At 33.6% G+C, this 16673-nt stretch overlaps 2 long non-coding RNA genes across 3 annotated transcripts; one reads left to right on the forward strand and one right to left on the reverse strand.

The window, feature by feature from the left end:
* Positions 1–1186: 1186 nt before the first annotated feature.
* On the reverse strand, positions 1187–5086 carry LOC136841360 (uncharacterized). Its single transcript, XR_010853905.1, has 2 exons — positions 4972–5086; positions 1187–3655 (listed from the first exon to the last, which is right to left on the reverse strand). It is a non-coding gene; the product is annotated as an uncharacterized lncRNA (long non-coding RNA).
* Positions 5087–9076: 3990 nt separating this feature from the next.
* Positions 9077–11324, forward strand: LOC136842032 (uncharacterized). Of its 2 annotated transcripts, none has more exons than XR_010854145.1 (3): positions 9077–9293; positions 10273–10489; positions 10834–11324. It is a non-coding gene; the product is annotated as an uncharacterized lncRNA (long non-coding RNA). The 2 variants fall into 2 exon arrangements; XR_010854146.1 differs by having other exon boundaries at positions 9077–9217.
* Positions 11325–16673: the final 5349 nt, after the last annotated feature.

A 16673-nucleotide genomic window follows, 5' to 3' on the forward strand; every position in this document is an offset into this window, starting at 1 on the left:
TCTGGTATACCTCCCTCGCCCTCCCCCCCAAAAAATAGTTTAAAGTTAATAGTTTAGATTGCAAACATACAAACATTTCCGTACAAGGGAGAAAGCTTTACTTTCCTTACATGACAGTTCATCCTAGGTGCAATTTTCTGATTATGTACTACACGAAATCTGACATTGCACTTTGTATCAGTCATTGTAAATACAGTATTGTCTTATTGGCTCGCAGTTTTCGAATGACTGCATTTATCTTAGTAATTGGAACATTTAGACTAAAGGCCAATTCGATGGGACCTATGAGGCCATTCAGCGCTGAAAGGGTAATTGAGTAAAAAGGTAGTCAAGGTGCAACAGAGGAAAACTTCAATTACAATATGAAATTGTTAGGAGAGGGTGGAAAATAAGGAAGGAAGAATATGGACGGAGATATAGTAAAAGGGACGAAAGGGGTTGCAGCTAGGGGCCAAAGGAACTGCAAATAACCACCTTAAGTAATGTAGGTGCACTGATAGCTCTACCGCTACGGGGCCTTTATCTTAGCCTCTAATATTACACGTCTGAACTGACAATATTTCTCTGTGCACCCTAGAACCAAAGTTGAAATCTTAAGAGCTTTTAAACAATCTTGAAAAAGCACACACTGCTGGCAGCTCAAGTAAAAACAAAACAGTGAACATTAGTACTGAGTAAAAATATTTATATGGATACTCTTTAGACTGTTCACCTTAATGTTTTATTACGTAGTGACATTACTACGAGCCATTCTCAGTAATTCTAATGTCAAAGTACAGCTCTCATTATGCAATATGCTAGCTCTCAACCGTCCTGAAATACTTGTAACTTTTGTGTATGTTACTAGAAAGGTTTATCACCATTAAAGGCATCACATCCATCTTGATTTTATTAGGGGAAAAAATTATTAACATGGCACTAGTAATCAAAATCCTTTTAATCACTATCGTACTTCACTGCTTCGTTCCTTACTGCATTTCTCCCAAAAATACCTTTAAGCCAAGCAACAATGTTTCATTTTCGATGAACACAGAATCCCCTCTTCACTATCCCCTCTTCAACATCAAGGTATCCAGAACTCGTTTTGAATGCAGTGACTAAATGCATTACGAAGTTTTTCACCAATACATTCAATTTGTTTTCCATTTGTTACTGGGTTAAGGCTTAACCAAAATATACTGTTACCTTACAAAACATTTCCTTTTAATAATTACATAAATACAAAGAACGAATGCTTAAAACTATATGCATAAAAAACTGAAGTAATTCAGTAAGAATTAAATTTAAATTGCCTCATAGGATAAAGAATGTATATTTTGTAAATCTTTACGTTTATAATTCCAAGGATATCAACATCTATGTTTTTAAAGAACTTAACAGCGTAACTTTCCTATCTTAATATTTTGACAATTTATAAGTCTAATTTTCTGAAAAAATCAGGTTTGAATGAAAGCTGATAACTTGAGGTAAGGTAATGATAAACACCTTATCTTCAGTTCCACATTCACGGTGTACAGTCAGTAGGCAGAGCTGGATCAGCAGTTAAAAATTCTACATTTTTGAAACCACACAACTCAGAGGGGGCCAGTCTTGTTTTTGAAGACACCTGAAATGACAGGAAAAAATGAAGTATCCCTATAAAACTCGAAAAGTCTATTCAACTGGAACGCTAGATGTTGAAACAGTCCCTCATTTTATTTTTCCCCCTTTTATTTCAGCTATTTAATGTAGTCCGTTACCGTAACCTCACACAGACCTCAAGTTCTATTTAGAAGTTACCCGTTAGTAAATTTGTTACACGTGTATGCCATAGGTAAATTTAACTCAAGTTGCAGTGAAGTGAAATATTTTCGACTAGGTATCTCTTAACACAAGTTGCAATTGCACCAGTTGAATAGCCCAGATTTGCATCAAAGCTTCTGGAAATAGCTCCTCATCTAGTATAATGTTGACCACGAGGTAAATTTTGTAGATTAAATTTTACAGTATTAATCATTGAAGAGAGACTTTCAAAATGTTGAAGTAACCGTTTGAAATTAGATTTAGGCTAGTAGCCATCTTCAAAATGAGCAGAGAATTACAAACTAGTCAACCTGAAAAATGCAAAATCCTACGTAATAAGAATTAGGATGTCTAAACAAGGGCAATTTTATTTACCTGCGGTAAAAATACAAATAAAAAAAACGCTATTTTTATCTCATGTCATTACGTCCATGTTCAAATTTTGCAGAGTTCATAATTGTTCAATGGGGTAAATTTAAAAAATATTTGAACAGACCCAATTACCAGAAATTTTAACCTCAAAAATTTTCCAGTCAGTTAGCATCAGCATTACTACAAATAAAACCTAACATCTAATTCATAACTAATCTACCATTGTAACAATTTCATGATTATAACCCTTAATGTGGAGTAATTACCCTTATTTCCCGTAACTCAAGATCAGTCTAATAAATCTGATTCAGTCTAATAAACCTATTAAACTAATGTCAAAACGTTTTAGCCCTCAGCAAATGATTTCTGCACCAAAGATTAATGGTACGTTTCTAATTTACCTTTAAATTAACAATGCTTGCAGAATAGCTATACACCATGTTAATAAAGCTCTTGCACTTCTGAATACAATGCTCATGAATCTTAAACCTTACAAAAGAAAATACTTAGGGCTATCAAAGTCTTAATTTATGGCTTATACACTTAGCGTGTAATAGTCGTAACTACCAGTTTCTGATAACTTTTCCCTACAATGCAGGTCTAATCAAGTTGCAAATGTACCAAAGTTAAAAGTTATTTTCCACAGGAAACATTCCTGCAGTTTTCAGCTACCTTATCCCACTCAGCATACCTTAGCTTTCGCACAATGAAACAAGTGTATCCTACAGTTTCAGACTCGACTCTGAACTCCATAGATGACTATCTCCTCGCTTATTCTAAGTACCTCAACCATTGGCAGACAGGTGCCACTTCAGAGAAAGTAACTTTGGTACACTTAACATTTAATATGCACCTAACACTTTAGAGAAAGTAACTTTGGTACACTTAACATTTAATATGCACCTAACACTTTAGGGAAAGTAACTTTGGTACACTTAACATTTAACACTGAGCCCTGAAGGGATAGTTCCTTCAATTATAATCAACCTAACTTAGAATCTTTCATTTTAATCATTTTACTGTATTAGACTACCAAGGCTATAAATAATTCTATGTTTACCTTATTAAATATCTGAGTATATAAATGATAAAAAAGCAATCCTTTAGCTCAGCATGTTAATACCTAATTTTTGGACAAAATCTTTCGAGATGAAGCAGGCCTTAATTTAACAATCAGTCGCTTACCACATGAATGAATGTGAATGATTAATAGTTACCTGGCATCGGTGGTACCTGAAAGAAAAATTCCCCCATGACTTGTGTAGCAGGTCCTAGGACCTACTACACAAGTCATGGGGTACCCCCACCCCTTCAGGGGACCGCCCCTGAAGGGGTGGAGGCAAAAAAAAAGTGAGCGTTAAGTTAGTAAACAGAAGCAAAAATACTTAACTTCAGATAAAATTCCGATTGATGACTAGGATTCTTTCATCTTCAGAAGAAAAAGCTCATCTCTTGGGAGGAATTGCAGAAATAGTCAGCGTGGATAACATGAACCAGAAACCTGTAAATAATACTCACTTCAGCACTCAACCAGTAAACGCAAATTACGTTGACCTCGGTAGTAAATCTCTTTACATCCGTTCTAAGATTAATTCAGGAAAAGGTATGAAAAGCAAATTGAAGTCTCTCTGCACCAAAGCACCCACAATTAAGAAGTCATTACAGTCAAGTACAGGCGGGTAACCGTTCATTACAAACTCAAGTTGGTCAACTGATAACTTACGCGCACGGCACGGCATGAAGTCAATTTTATCAAAGTTATCACTAAAAGGCCCTTAATCTAGAATGAAGAAAAAAAGAAAAAACCTATTCAAATATTACAATTTCGCTTTAGCTTAGCTGAAGGTTATTCATAAACAAACTGCAAATTAAACTAAGAATTTAAAAATACAACTTATCAAATTCCTTAATATCGCCGGTAACGAAGCTGGGTCCCCTCTTAGGGTCCTTAGTCAATGCTGTTTACAGGACACAGAACACAATGATATCTTCAGTGTAACTTCATGATAATCACCTGAAATCAAAGTTCATTAACAGCAAATATTCATCACGATTATAACCACGCTAGTAGAACTACTTATAAAAAGGTAACTTGAATGATAAAAGGCGAAATGGTAAGTTACTAGGAGAAGTTCAATACTTTTACATTAGGAAAAAGTAATTACATATTAACTGAAATAAAGAAAGTTTTTGAAATGCAGCACCTTAAATTTTTGCCTAAAAGTTTAAAACTTCCGGACCTGTTCACTGGCAAACTTAATTGCATCAAGCGTTAAACACGTAGGCAAAGGACTTTGCAGACCTAAAAACTGATATTAGTCAATGCCCATACTACCACAGAATCAAATAATTGCATTAATAGGGGGAACCCTTTCTAGCAAAAGCCAAGACGCTTCATTGCGAAGAAGCTTATTGAAACTAAATTAAAAAGTTAATAGAAGCTTATTTGAACAAACCCTAACACTACCAACTGAAGACTTCTGATCACAAAAACTAGTACCATGAACTTACTTCACAGGTTCCTTCGATGCATAAAAATTGAAGACGCCACATCCTTCGGATTGCTTTGGCAGAGATAAACTCATTGAAAACTAACTGTTAAAACAGTAGGGACTCTTACAGAAAGCCCACAAGGGTATATGAATGAAGGAAAACTAACGTACAGAAATTCCCTAATCAGGAGAAAATACTTAACGAACGTACATTCTTAACTCAACTTGTGATAAGATCTCACCGTATACCACGCACTTAATAAAATGAAAACCAAAAGATTCCATTCGACTTTGCGAAAACTACACAGTATTAAAGAGAACTTACCTTTACACCCTCACAACTCTTCCTAAACGAACACGTAAACGACTAAGCAGAACAAACAATAATTTCCACTGTCATTAGTTTTGTTAACGTTTCCAAGCAAGGATTGAGATTTGGCTCGTTTTCCTGAGTAGTCATTGAACCGTTTTGTTTCTCGCTTATCCATTGTTGGAAGCTGCCAAGGATCCTAAAGGAACACCTGCAAAGAGTTTTTGGTGCTTTTATGAAAAAAATGGGAGACCACTTTTAATAATTTTCGAGCTTTATTTAAACATGTTTTATGTCTAATAAATTTGACACTCATATTTGTAAAAATACTTGTTACATAAAAGGTCTACTTATAAAAACAATTACTAATCAGATGCAACATCGAAATACGAATTTATTTTTTTTAATATAAGACAATTTTTTTTCTGTAAATCTTATTATGAAAATCTTGATCAATGAATGATGAATTTTTGTAAAAAAAATAATTTTACACTGAGACATTAGATAGTATATTGTAAATCATCTGTATATTCCATTTTTAAAATATATTATATATTTTCTAATCAATTTTGCAATAGGCATAACTGCAGCCTGTGAGAATCTTTCTCGCACCGACGTACTGCAATGCTTGACAGATATTTCATATTATTCATAAAACGAAGTTCGAGTGTCTTTATAAGTCTAATGCGAATTTTCAATCACAGATGACAAAGTTTGTGGCAATACTCATAAACATTTGTAGTCAGTCCCCCTTTCCCTAGTGTTAATTCGTATTGTAACACTGATAAGAAGAAAGATAATAATAATTATAATTCCAAATTACCTGCTGCTTTATTTAGGTCTAATTTAGAAGAGGCATAGACACTTAGTAATTACTTACACATAGCAAATAGTTTTCTCGTTCCGATTTGCGAAAGAATTCACAAAACCAGTGTTTCCATCGATCTCCGATGATATGCATTTGGAAATATCCTGATATATATTAGAAAGCGTCGTAAAAAATAGTCGTTCATTATAGCCAAAAGAATGAGTCGAATATGTCTGCAGGGGCTGAAGAAAGAGTACGTCTCATACCCACCAAAACTTGTCCAAGATTTCTCGTTCCAGATGGGAGACGAAGAATAGACACAAATCTTTGTTCAAAACAAACCCGAAGCCGATGATGATCCGTCGAAAATACAAAAACTTTCAAACTGACGGAATTGTGGGGAAAGGGATTATGATCTGCTGTTTGTAATTTTCTTCCTTCTTTCGTGATTATTTAAAACAAGAGAGAGAGAGAGAGAGAGAGAGAGAGAGAGAGAGAGAGAGAGCACTAGTTCCTTGGACTTGTACAGTATATCACAAGATTTAAAATTGAAAAAATATATAACCCGGTCTTCTGTAAATAAAACTCAAATTATAATTAGTAGATCAACCTAACTGAAGTATAAATCAACAGTATTATCAATTAAACGATATTTGGCGTTGTAACACCAGCTTAGCATACAAACAAATGAATTGTAAGAAGTAAATGGACATTAATTACGTAGATGGCGCCTCTTCGGAAGGGCATCAGATAAATGAAATCTCGAGTTGGCGATAGAATCTGCAATTAACTCAGACTCCCGGAAGTTTGCAAATTACCGGAATTAAAGCTGTAATTTTCTCTTTGCCGTTTTTCTCTCATGTGAATTTTTCCGTCTATGTTTTCCATTTTCAGATTTTAGCTGATGTTCCAGTAATGATTTCGAGATTTTTTTTCTTTTATCTAAGAATAAAAGCAATGATAATCCAGGATTTTCTTTAATTTCACCTTATTGATTCTACTGTCCTTTAAAATAAAACTTTATTTTTAAGAAAAAAAAGGTAATCAAACATTTCCCTTAAATTTTGCCACTATAACTTCAGCATTCTTTATTTTAGTTCACATAACTCTCTCAATCAATAACTACATATATATATATATATATATATATATATATATATATATATATATATATATATATATATATATATATATATATATATATATATATATAGAGAGAGAGAGAGAGAGAGAGAGAGAGAGAGAGAGAGAGAGAGAGATAAGAGAGATAAGAGGAATTAAGTTCAAATTCAGTTATAAAAATCTCTTTTGCTAGTGTTTCTTGCTCAAAAAAAGATGGCATCTCTACTCTCTCTCTCTCTCTCTCTCTCTCTCTCTCTCTCTCTCCCCCGTGTTCACAGGGAGACAAAAGTAATGGAACCACATGATAAACTGCAGTGTGATGAATTTTTATTTTATCTTTTGCTATTTCCGTTTTCTCTTTGAAGCCTGCAATACCGTATGACCTGCCTAAGAGAAAACATTTTTTTACTTGTTATATGACGCAATCTCTATTTATACTTCTAGTTCTCTCCCTTTGAAAATTGCGTCAGAGTTTGCTTTACCCGAGATACAAAAAAATCCGTTTTTACTTTTTTGTTTGTATTTCAAATTTCTTGCAACGGTGTCGGTGACGTTTGTAAGGTAAGCAATTGCAAAGACGGCTAATATTAATTTTCTGTCGCCCAACTGCTTTATAAAAGCTTTTATTAAAAATGATATCATCTAATATTTAAGGGCAGAGTCAAAATTAGCTTGCACCAGTAGGGCCAATCCATTTGAATACTGTTCATTATTTCATTATTGTTTATTGTTTGGAGAGAGAGAGAGAGAGAGAGAGAGAGAGAGAGAGAGAGAGAGAGAGAGAGAGAGAGAGAGAGAGATCAGGGAGCTAAAATAAGAATTTAGAACTCAATTCACAGTCGTGGGGAAGTCAAGAACATAATAACGTTAACTGAAGACAGAAAAATTGGTCTACAAACCCCATGTGATTTCTTCGTGGAAAAAGAAATCAATGAAATTGTACTTATATATAAATATGGATTTAGCTCCAAGAATTCTGTGAATAAAAGAAAAAAAATGTAAGTAGGTAATTTGACAAAAAAGAAAAAAAATCACTTCACTGCGTCGATGATTACTGTATTGTTCCTGTGTGGAGACAGGAAAGGAATCACCTGCCTTCCATGCACAAACCTGGATAAAAGAGGGCGATATAGCAATGGGGATATAATATCTGTATTACAGAACGAGCTAAATGGGTCACAAAGTGGCAGCTTCAAACGGTTCTGAAGAGGCTTTATTGAAAAGGGAATTCCTTTGAGGGCCCCGGGCCGATATTCGACGGATAGCGGAAGCTGCGCTTCCGTCAATGTGAAATTCCTTCGAAAACATTAACCCGCAAATATACGTGGTCGTCACTGGAACGCCACTAAATACTCCTCTGCTCTTGACGAGAGAAATGATTCTATAGTATTCTAATTAAAATAAACTTTATAAGAATGAACGTAAAATAAACGAAGAATGATTTTAAATGGAAAAATTAATATTAATTTATGATCATAATAACGAAATACGATTTATAAAAATGAAGGTACTGTACCAAAAAGTATTCTTTTTCTTAAGGCCAGAATGCTCTATGGCTATTAAAGCTTTAAACCAATAAACCATGTCTCATAATTGTTGAACAGCAATTTACAAACATTTCCTTACAAGTGATTTCGTCTTTAATAGGCGAGAATTATTTTTTACTATTGTAACGAATTAATACTTACAGAAATTATATCGTTACTGATAACAACGCAACAGAGATTGAAACAAAAATTCTTTTTGCAGATGTTAAAGTCGTTCAAAACAGAAATATAATTGATGTTATTTGATATTCTTTTTTTATTTTACTTAAAACAAAATAAGGTTACAAGAAAGTTTGCAAGAAGAATAGAGCTGTATTCATCCTGAGTAGTTTTTCCCATGGAGCTTTTAGAGTATTTTGTTACTACATTCAATAATAGTAGTAATAATAATATAATAAATTGCTACCAGTGCTACTGCTGCAACTAGCAATAATAATAATACGTCACCAAAGATCAACAGACCAATGTAAAGTCCAAAACTAGTAGCAAAGTGAAGGGATACGATATAATGGAAAGATTCCCAAAAGAGGAAAGCGACACTTTCATAATATTTGTATATAATCCTTGACGTTCGACCTGCCAAAGGCTACCTACCCTGAGTGGCTGTTTCATCATTTATCATCCCTGGCTGGAGACGGAAGAAACGTTGATTTCAGTGTAAACGAATCAATTCATTGCTTACTCATTGCTTCTCTCTTGTGACAGTTGGACGTTTGTCTCTTTGAAGTGGGCCGGTTGTTTAGTGGAGCTGTACTTTTGAAGTGTTGTATCGGTTATGTGAAGTGTAAGTGTCGTTATATCTATTGACCAATCCTTAGAAGCGGTGTGACATGGAGTTTAGACAATTTTGTCTCATAAGGGTAAGTGTTCTTGATTGGAACCATCGCGTTGATTTCGAATTTTAGTTCCACGTTTGCTCGTAATTCTGTTGCCTAAACAGGTAATAACTTGTCCCTGGTGGATTTACCGTTGGTATTTAATCGATGTCATTTGTTTTTTGAACTTGGATTGTCTTAGTTTGATCACAGTAAGGTGTTCCGACGTGTTAACATGATCGGTAACAAAAAAACGTTCTTGCACTCGAAGAGGTGTGTGTAATCCTTAGGTTTTCTTGTCACTGAAGTTAATCAAAATTGCTTGACTAAAAAAAATTTATTATCGTATAACGAGCTAACTAGTTATAAATCTGCATCAGTTTTTTAGTATAAAGTAAAAAAAAAAAGTTTAGGAAGACTTTTCTAAATTCCCAAATTATCCGGTATGAAACTTTTTTCATTACTATCTAATTTCGCATTAAACTTCATGTACTTGCTAGTTTACTTTGACGTACTTTTCAATACATTATTCTAGGTGTAAAAATCTTATAAATTTTGGCTGCAGGTGTTTTGCTTGACACCTAGTTTCTACGTAGGATGGAATTGGTTTCTTTGAGTGCACTTTATAGCAGAATGACTTGAGTCAGTTTCTTGTCCGTTTTTTAAAAATCAAACCATTGCACAATAGTTTTGATTTTAAGCATTTTTATCAGGACTTTTCGTCTGATAGTTGTCGGTTTTTCTTAGACTGATATTTTCATATAACGATGGTTTAGCCTCTTAATCCAGCAATGATAAATTATTGGATGTGGCATACTTCTAGTTATTACATCAACCTATTTTCATATAACACTGTTTTAGCCTCTTCATCCAGCAATGATAAATTATTGGGTGTGGCATACTTCTAGTTATTACATCAACGTAATCTTCATAGTCCGAAATACCAATGACTTTTTCAACTTTAATCATTAAACTTTAAGCCAGTTGATCTATTTGTGCGTAACTAAGTCTGTGCTGTTTACAGGTGTTATGGTCTCTTGCCGATGCCAAGATAAGATTCTTCAACAATGGACCGAAAAATTCACCCAAGATAGTTTCCCATGCATGAACTACGCTTCAAATTACTAGACTGTCCGACCCTGAGGGGGTGGGGGTCCCCCATGGCTTATGTAGTAGGTCTTAGGACCTAAAGTTCATGGGGGCTTTCAAAGAAGCTACTACTGGTTTCCTCCTAGGGATAAGTAAGAAACTTTTGATGGTTCTAGACTACTCATTGACTACCTTTTGTGAACAGACTATGCTGTCAATATATAACTTTTCAAATTAAACTTCAAATTCAATAGTTGTTTTAAATCTGACAGTAAGTTAAGCATTTAATTGTTTTCTTTTAAGCGAAATGTATAGAATCTGCCTCATTTTGTTCATGTGATTTACTAATGTGAATAATAGTAATTTTCAAAACTGCTTTTAAAATGTATTGAACTTTTGAAGCCTTGTTAAAGTTTATTATTTGCTACTGGTACGTTAAATAACTTTCTACTTGTGTAAACTTTTTTGCTTCACGTCAAAAATGTCCTAATTGCAGGAAGGTTTGGAGTTGTATACAACCATTCAAGGTTAAGCATTATGCAGGAAGGGATCTTACCTGCTGATTCAAAGCTCAGTTAACGGAAGACAAACTACTCGGAGACTGCCTGACGAAATTACAGGTGCTTAGTTAGCTCCTTTCTGGTTTTAAATGTTGTTTCACAGCTTTTTTGGCTTTGAGTAGTTTTGTTACAAATATATTTAATCGTATAATTTACTTTCTCACTGGCGCTTTTTCTTTAAAGTGTTTTAATTGTGCTTTTCTGACAACTTTAATATTTTCGTGTTTTCGAAACTTTTATAGCGCAAAATGTTACTACTGTATTACTACTATCTTAATCTCTAACAAGATTTTCTACTTAATTTTCACATAACATTCCGGAGCTTTCTAGATGAAATTTTTTCAGATTAACTGGAAAGTTACTGTGAACTATTCAGTTTAATGTACACATTATCCCTTGACGTAGAAACTAATAAATATTGAATAGACTATATTTTTTACTAATCTGGATGTCCTTAACTATTTAGTTATCAAAACATTAATGCAAATTATAATCAAATTTAATATTCTTTTGAAGACAAATCTGTTATAACTAACATTTCGTGAAATGAAGTATATTTCCATGAAATAAAAATCTGTCCAATGAGCTATATACAAAGAGGAGATTGTTTGGGATCAACTTGAGGCAACTTGACATGACTGAAGAATGAGCAAAATACCAAGAGGAGATTGTTTGGGTTTAACTTTAAAATGAGTTGCCTTCAAGGCAACTTGAAATGATAGAAAAATCGTGGATGTCTAAAAACTAGACAGTTTACGTATCTAATTAAAAATACCTCCTAAGGGAGTACCTGAAGCTAAATGGGAATATTTAACTAGTGCTTTGAAATGTTGGTAAAATAATCCATTGATTATGCAATTCCTCGCAAAAAAACCCAATAAATTACCGTATGTCGTGGTAATTAAGATTAAAAATGAAACTGAGAAAGTTTGCATCAGTTTTATAGTAATGGTACTGAAAACAATTCTTAGACTCAAACGCATTACTCTTAAAATCGCAAGATCCCACTAAACTAAAAATCTTAGCTGGGTGAACTATATTAATAATTACAACCCAAAGATTAAAATCACATAGTAAAGAATGCATGTAAGGGTCTTTGTAGTTTATCTTCAGTTTTGAAGCATAAACTAAGTTTTTACTGATACTTAGAGGGTCATTAAGTGTCATTGCCACTAAAAAAGGTGGTTAAATATAAAAGTATGGTATTTAAGACTTGCAAGACGAGAAGAAAAAAAAAATTTCATTTTCTAGGATGGTAATTGGCTATTTAGGCTAGCCTGAACATAAAAAGGCTAGTCTGAACAGTTAGCAGGTTTACAAACTTAATATGCAGTAAGGTACTACCTTTATATTAGGAGCCGGGGATTAACTTTAGGAAAATCCTAAATTTTTTGCTTTAATTGTAAAATGAAAGTACAAATCTCATGAATTTGTAACAAAATTAAAGGCAGGGGAATCTTAGTTAAACTTTTACTGAATCTTAATATATTCCAAACCTTTTATTGCCTATTGGTATAAATTAAACTGAGTCATGGCGATTACTATTAGGGGAACTTTTGTTGTAAGTTGCAACGGCTGAAAGAATATAACTCAAATAGAATATTTAGCGATAAATTGAGTCAAGTATCCAAAAGTACATAGATATAACTACCAATAAGCATGGGTAAAGATATATAACTACCAATAAGCATAAGTATTAGTTAATCTACATTTAAATTCAAAGTAATGTGAATAATTCTTGCGTACACCCATAACCTCATGAGAATAATTCTTGCGTACACGCATAACCTCATGCATGAACCAAAGTCACTGAAAATCTTTGGAAATATCCACACATACATTCATACATGCGTACCCAAGTTCAGTTTTAGGAACCCAACCGAATGGCAGAGTGAAAAGAGGGAAAGAATGATATACCATAAAGCATGAAAGCGAAACTAAAACGTCGACGAGAGAAGAAAGAGGGGACTATAAAGGAACGTGAAAATGGAATATTTGAGAGAAGCTAAAAGCAACTCAAGGCCACAAATAATAGTGGAAAAAACCATATAATAAAAGGATTTATGGGTGAAAGGAACTCTGATAGTGACTGGAAAATACAATGTGGACAGCAAAGCAAACAGAAGAATTACACAAAGCGAGGACATTTTGTCAAAGGGAAAAGCTTTCTTTCATTCTTTTCTTTCAGATGCAGTAAATTTCTGTATTGGTTTTTCTGGAGTTTTACGTTTAACTGGAAAATTATTTCAATTTTTTCTCACTTAGAAAAGAGACGTATTTAATCTGTATCATGTTAATGAGTGCAGTAATCTGTAACTTAAAAATCAGTGTCCTATTTTGAAAGTAATTGCCCAATTTATCGCATTTAGATTCTCTCTCTCTCTCTCTTCCTCTGTGTGTGTGTGTGTGTGTGTGTGTGTGTGCGCGCGCGCGCGAGCGTGCGTGTTGCGCATGCAATACCTAATTTCTTTATAAACTTGGTTACCGAAAGGCTCGTGGAGCATCACAATCTGTTTCTTTAGGTAATGAACTTTTGTTCTTGCAGAAGATTTCTTCTTGTATTCATATCTTGTTGCTATTCCAAGATGATTTCCCTGTTTGGTGGTTTATTAAGCTATGCCATTGCTTTTTCCAAGCAAATTTCATTTCCTTTAGCATTTTTTTATGCAACCTCATTTTTACCAAATTGGTCGTCATAACAGAGGCTGTCAATAAAACTTAACTTGAACACATTTTCTTTTTTATTAGGCTGTTACAAACTAATTACTGTTTACTCAATATTATATACTGTATCGTTGTGATGCAGTGTGTCGTGCTTTGCTTTCAGCTTTAATCCTACTTCCAGAGAAGCCTCAGTATTCAGACGAACGTCATGGCACCCGACGAGAGAGAACTCGGCATTCAGGTCTGTCCGCCTTCCTGTCAACTGATAACAGTCGCTCTGGTGGTGGTCGACTGATTTGTTGCCTGTAAGTTTATGAAAAGTTGGAATGTTACTCTAAACTGATTGTTTTTTCTCAATTTTTATATGTTTCCTTATTATTCACCGGCCTTTAAAGGACTTATCTGTATTTTTGTTTTCGTGTAGCTATTATCGATCTGACCGCCCATTCAACTGGTAAATGGAGTCAAGATGTAACAAAGAGTTTAAGACAAGTTTGCGAGCACTCTACGTAGACTATTCAGTAAATCAGCTCAGAACTGAAAGCACGTAAACATTAAAGATATATCTATGAATGAGCAATTACACCATAGGAAAATTGCCTCAAGATAACTCTAAATAATAACTGACAAAATAATAACTGACAAATAAAAGAGGCCATTGTGACTGTCTGAATGAGGGCCGATAAGAGATCACACGAAATCAACACGTATAGTGATGATGATGTTGATGTTGGATTCATTGCATTGTTTTAATTTGTTTAGCATTGAAATTCTGTACCTAATACCCTCATGGTCATTAAACTGCCTATCTCATGCGCGAGGATAAATATAATAATATTCAAATGATGACATTGGTATGTCGTTGGTCTGTGCTAAATGCACGAACACTTTTATAAGTAAAAACTTTGAAACAGATTCCTTGGACAGGAAAGTCCCTATAGAGACTATTTTGAATATAATAATAATAATAATAATAATAATAATAATAATAATAATAATAATAATAATATATTTCTTTCAGATGTGCTGCATTTCTCTTGCGATGGAGGATGTGGCAAGTCCCTCCGCAACAATTGTTTCTCAGACTTCAGGAGGTCTAAACACCATAAGAGTGGACTTCAAGGATCGCCTCCCTTTTCCTGGGAATGTAAGTAGCTTAATATTTTTTGTTACGTTTTCGTTGAACATTTGAGTCTAACACCATTCCAATGTGTCATAGAACGCATTTACTAACATTTATTTTATGATTGTTTAGTATTTCATCGTTGTGATTTAATATTTTATGAGAATTTAGTTATATTTAGAAAAAGCGACTGAAGAGAGCTTTTGCATATTATCACTCAACGAACGAATTTATTTTTGATGACGACGAATATACTGTATATATATATATATATAGTTTATTATATATATATATATATATATATATATATATATATATATATATATATATATATATATATATATATATATATATATATATATATATATATATATATATATATATATATATATATATATATATATATATATATATATATATATATATATATATATATATATATATATATATATATATATAATATAGTTCTTTCTATTCATAATGATATGATTTAAATATAAGGAATTTCTCACATTATTCTGGTAAAGTCTTATAGCAAAATGGGTTTTATAGAGAAGCCCAGTGAAGTCATCTAACTGTTATTAGCTACTTACACCTGCAGAGTAAAACGATGCGAGTTGGTGGTTTGAATCGAGAATGAGTAACTGGGTTTTGTGACCGTTGTCTGGCTTCTGCTATCAGGTCTAATCTAGATTTGCTCTTAGTTTGCTGATTTTCTTTGGATTTTGTGGGCATAGTTAGGTCAGATTCCCGTAATTAAGCTGCTGCTTATTTGGAGAACATAATTAGATAAAATAATGAAATAGCTGGTAATGATATAGGAAGGATTGTATATGCATAGACACCATACGACAAAAGGAGAGAGAGAGAGAGAGAGAGAGAGAGAGAGAGAGAGAGAGAGAGAGAGAGAAAATTTATGATTGGAGTAGGGCAAAAAAAACATTTGGAAGAATTGACGTTATTTTATTTTTCCTTTTTTTTTACCGGGAAAAAGAATGCAAGAGTTATTTTGACATTTTAGACAAGAGATAAAGAATATAATTAACACAAATCAAACCATCACCTTCATTGCCTTTGTTCCTAGATGGTCCAATTCTCGATGGTAGTCTATGGGACTTTCGCTCATATTCGTTCATCCTCCTTTTATTCCTCCTCCTCGGATTCTAATGTATGGAAACACCGACCTCTATTTTCTGCTCTCGTATTTTCTCTCTCCCATTCATTCCCATCTCCTCTCTCTCCTTCTATTGGGCTGTAAGTTTCCCGGAGAGCCTTTACGGGGGAGATAGTTATTGTTCTATCAAGTCTCGCTGTTCTGAGTCAGAGATTGCTTAAAAACCTTCGGAAGGAGTTTTCAAACCTTCCGAAAGATGATGTTCCATAGATTTTCTTATTTGTGAAGGTAGGTAGTACTTCCTTCTCAATTCTTCTTCTTCATGGCCTTATTCGTGTCTTTTTTTTTAATGAGTAAAGCTAAGAATTAAAGCGAAAGGTACAGCAGACATTTAAAATTTAAAATATCTTAGTTTCTTACAAACATTCTGTTTTATATATAATTCATAGATGGATCGGTAATAAATGTGAGAAGAATAAAAGAATTATTGATTTTTTCGCACACATAATGAGAATTAGCAAAAGTAATGTTTAAAGAATATTTAACAGTAAGAAAAGTACTATTATAACTAGTCATATGAGATTTCGCATTCAAAAGAAGCTAACAATGAACGTACCTATTAGTTTTTGCGTCGTCAGTAACTGCCAATCATAACCTGCAGGAGTTAAAACAGATTAGGATATCATAATAGTCACGTGGGGTAATGTAAAAAGCTGGTTCATCAAACGCCATGAAGTTCCTCTTGGGAAGGTCACAGCTTATTTCTTTCGTAGGTCGACTAAGGTCAGTTCCTCCTGGCGCCAATCTATTTCCTCAAAATGAAGACATTAACATTTGCTTTTAGAAGCACCAGTTTTCAGTTTGAACGTTTTTAG

The sequence above is a fragment of the Macrobrachium rosenbergii genome, chromosome 9 (genome assembly GCF_040412425.1).
Source record: "Macrobrachium rosenbergii isolate ZJJX-2024 chromosome 9, ASM4041242v1, whole genome shotgun sequence".
NCBI classification, from domain to species: domain Eukaryota; kingdom Metazoa; phylum Arthropoda; class Malacostraca; order Decapoda; family Palaemonidae; genus Macrobrachium; species Macrobrachium rosenbergii.